This window comes from Schistocerca nitens, chromosome 7, assembly GCF_023898315.1.
Source record: "Schistocerca nitens isolate TAMUIC-IGC-003100 chromosome 7, iqSchNite1.1, whole genome shotgun sequence".
In the NCBI taxonomy this organism is placed as follows: domain Eukaryota; kingdom Metazoa; phylum Arthropoda; class Insecta; order Orthoptera; family Acrididae; genus Schistocerca; species Schistocerca nitens.
Window position 1 is genome coordinate 591,891,718 of NC_064620.1, and position 4,561 is coordinate 591,896,278.

Below are 4,561 nucleotides of genomic sequence, written 5' to 3' on the forward strand. Positions count from 1 at the left end.
GAAGAGGATGTAGATGAAGATGAAATGGGAGATAAGATACTGCGTGAAGAGTTTGACAGAGCACTGAAAGACCTGAGTCGAAACAAGGCCCCGGGAGTAGACAAGATTCCTTGGGAGAGCCAGTCCTGACAAAACTCTACCATCTGGTGAGCAAGATGTATGAGACAGGCGAAATACCCACAGACTCCAAGAAGAATATAATAATTCCAATCCCAAAGAAAGCAGGTGTTGACAGATGTGAAAATTACCGAACTATCAGTTTAATAAGTCACAGCTGCAAAATACTATCGCGAATTCTTTACAGACGAATGGAAAAACTGGTAGAAGCGGACCTCGGGGAAGATCAGTTTCGATTCCGTAGAAATGTTGGAACACGTGAGGCAATACTAACCTTACGACTTATCTTAGAAGAAAGATTAAGAAAAGGCAAACCTACGTTTCTAGCATTTGTAGACTTAGAGAAAGCTTTTGACAACGTTAACTGGAATACTCTCTTTCAAATTCTGAAGGTGGCAGGGGTAAAGTACAAGGAGCGAAAGGCTATTTACAATTTGTACAGAAACCAGATGGCAGTTATAAGAGTCGAGGGGCATGAAAGGGAAGCAGTGGTTGGGAAAGGAGTGAGACAGGGTTGTAGCCTCTCCCCTATGTTATTCAATCTGTATATTGAGCAAGCAGTAAAGGAAAAAAAAGAAAAATTCGGAGAAGAAGTAAAAACTTTGAGGTTCGCCGATGACATTGTAATTCTGTCAGAAACAGCAAAGGACTTGGAAGAGCAGTTGAACGGAATGGACAGTGTATTGAAAGGAGGATATAAGATGAACATCAACAAAAGCAAAACGAGGATAATGGAATGTAGTCAAATTAAATCGGGTGATGCTGAGGGGATTAGATTAGGAAATGAGACACTTAAAGTAGTAATGGAGTTTTCCTATTTAGGGAGTAAAATAACTGATGATGGTCGAAGTAGAGAGGATATAAAGTGTAGACTGGCAATGGCAAGGAAATCGTTTCTGAAGAAGAGAAATTTGTTAACATCGAGTATAGATTTAAGTGTCAGGAAGTCGTTTCTGAAAGTATTTGTATGGAGTGTAGCCATGTATGGAAGTGAAACATGGACGATAAATAGTTTGGACAAGAAGAGAATAGAAGCTTTCGAAATGTGGTGCTACAGAAGAATACTGAAGATAAGGTGGGTAGATCACGTAACTCATGAGGAGGTATTGGATAGGATTGGGGAGAAGAGAAGTTTGTGGCACAACTTGACTAGAGGAAGGGATCGGTTGGTAGGACATGTCCTGAGGCGTCAAGGGATCACAAATTTATCATTGGAGGGCAGCGTGTAGGGTAAAAATCGTAGAGGGAGAACAAGAGATCAATACACTAAGCAGATTCAAAATGATGTAGGTTGCAGTAGGTACTGGGACATGAAGAAGCTTGCACGGGATAGAGTAGCATGGAGAGCTGCATCAAACCAGTCTCAGGACTGAAGACCACAACAACAACATACTGGATCCCCTATCTCTTCTAAATCGACTCCAGTTTTTTCTTCTATCACATCAGACAAATGTTCACCCTCATAGAGGCTTTCAATGTATTCTTTCCTACTAGTAGTAGTGTATCCGAACATGACAGGTTTGACTTTCCTACTCATCCGCATCGACGTACATTTTTCCACATTCAGGGCCAGATGCATTCGTCATACCAACTGGAAAAACTTTATATGTCGTCTTGTATCTTTCTACAGTCACTCAACATCGACACCTTACCGTATCCCACGGCATCATCAGGAAACAACCGCAGATTGCTGCCTACACTGTCAGCAAAATCATTTATGTATATAGACAACAACAGCGACCCTGGGACACTCCTGGCAACATCCTTGTCGCTGATGAACACTCGGCGTTAAGGACAACATACTAGGTTCTATTATTCGAGCCACTCGCATGTCAGTGAACTTATTCAGTATGCTCGAACCTTGGTGAACAGCCTGCAGTGGGGCATCGTGTCAAATGCTTTCAGGAAACCTAGAAACACGGAATCTGTCTGTTGCCCTTCATCCATAATTCGCAGTTTATCATGTGAGAAAAGGGCAAGGTCAGTTTCGCAGGGGCGACGCTTTCTAAAACCATGCTGACTCGAGGACAAAAGCTCCTCACTCTCAAGGAAGTTTATTATATTCGAAATGAGAATATGTTCAAGGATTCTGCAACAAACGGAAGTTAAAGATATTGGTCCATAATTTTGGGGATCCTTTCTTTTACCAACGTTATATAGTTTTTTTCCAGTCGCTTGGGACTTTGCGCCTTCCGGTTGATTCACGATAAATTCTACCTAGGTTAGGGGAAAATGTCATAGAGTACTCTTTGTAAAATCGAACAGGGATTCCATGCGGATCTGGTGATTTATTTGCTTTCAAGTCATTCAATTGTTTCTCTACGCCAGGGATGCTTATTACTATGTCGTCCATACGGGAATCTGTCCTACGGTCAAATGACGGTCTGTTTGTATCATTCTCCTGTGTGAAGACTTCGGGTTTTCGTTTCCTATCTTGAACTAGTACACCGTATTGGTCAACAAGGGACTGAATGGAAGCCTTAGATCCGCTTAGAGATTTTACATACGACCAGAATTTTCTCGGGTTCTCTGCCAGATCTTTTTCTAAGGTGTGACGGTGGTAGTTGTTGTATGCTTGGTGCGTTGTGCTTATTACAGGCGCTCGAATCTATACTAATTTTCGCTTGTTGAGATTTATGGGTTCAATTTTGAACAGAGAGTTCAACAGCCTCTGTTTCCTCCGCGTTCGCCGAATTTCGATTTTAAACCATGGTGGGTCTTTTTCACCCTTTATCCACTTACTAGACACATAACTCTCCAGACCACGATTTACAATCTGCTTAAACTTTGCCCATAACTCCTCTAAATCCATCTTACTGGATCTAAGCGATGCGCCGGCCGCGGTGGCCGTGGGTTCTAGGCGCTTCAGTCCGGAACCGCGGGACTGCTACGGTCGCAGGTTCGAATCCTGCCTCGGACATGGATTTGTGTGATGTCCTTAGGTTAGTTAGGTTTAAGTAGTTCTAAGTTCTAGGGGACTGATGACCACAGATGTTAAGTCCCATAGTGCTCAGAGCCATTTGAACCATTTGAACCCCAATCAACTCGGGCAACTATGCTGCAAATATCCAGCCCTCCTTGCACCGAGCGCGCAAGGACAGCAGTCTTCACCGCTTCGGCAAGCCGCCTGTACGACCTGAGGATCGCCTCAGAACCCAAGCGACAGGCGTCGCTGGTTCAGACGTGAGCCAGAATATACAAATGACCACCTTGCACGCTCGATAGTCACAGGCAAGGACACCTCCACATCTCGGGTGAGACACCCCAGCAGACATAACGAGCGCACGTTGACTGTCTTTCCAGCCCTGAACGCTGTCTGCCTAAAGGGCTTCGTAACGCGCCTAACATGGGACCTCCCAACAACTAGTAAACCCCTCCCCCCGTGTGCCTTCTTGGACCCTGATGAAGGAGCGGCCACCTATCCACTCACATCATAAATGGGCGAGGCACGGCGACCAGTCCCCTCCTTGGCCCTCCGTCTCGAGCGACGTGGACGCCTTACCACCCGGCGTTCAGCCTGCGGTGAGGGCAGATCCACTGCGTCGGGTACGCTAGGAGACGTGCCCTTAGCGCTAGGATTTCACCCAGAACTAGTCCCGCCCATTCACCCTCCCCCCCCCTCCTCCCTGCCTATCACCCTCCCCTAAATAGCCGCCACTTCCGCAAACTGGAAGAAGCTATATAAAAGTTGTTTTCGTCGCAGTCGATGTTAGACTGTGATGAAATTCAGTAATGATAAGAAATTTAAGTTTTTCTGGATAGTAATATAATATGAATGTGTATTATTAAAGAAGTAAAAATATTTATAGAGAGTTGAAAGCATCGCCAGCAATAGAAAACAAAAAATAATATGATGTAATTTAAGGACAAAGAGGACAAATTTTCATTAACTAATTAACTTATTATAATACGTTTATTTGATGGAAACAGCAGGGCAAACATACAATGCGAAAACAATGGTCTTGTGTCCATCATGTCGGTAGTAAAGCCACGGATGAGTCGAATAACTCTGTTGTCTAAAATCAACGTTGTATAGAAACAAGTCAAAGTCGTTTTGTTTATGTAGGCCCTCATAGTAGCTTACGAAAATTAAACAATGTAAGAATGCAATAAAGTAGAAATGCCTAATGGAAGCAGTAAGATATTTGCTTATATGACATATAAGTGGGTGAATTTTAATATGTAAATTCTTCCAACCCCATACCTAAGCGTTATAAAAGAGGTTATAAAGAATTGTGGCTGCTTCTGCGTGATTAGTGTCCTATATGCTGTTGCAAACGTCTCAGGAAAATAATCTGTCGTTATTCTTTGCCCTGTCTGTTTTTAACCAAAAAAATTTATTAATTTCGTAAATGTCATTCATACCAGTTTTCTTAAAAATAATAATGATGATGTGTATGTTTGTCACAGAGCAGTTATGGACGATATAAATGCTGCAGCTTTT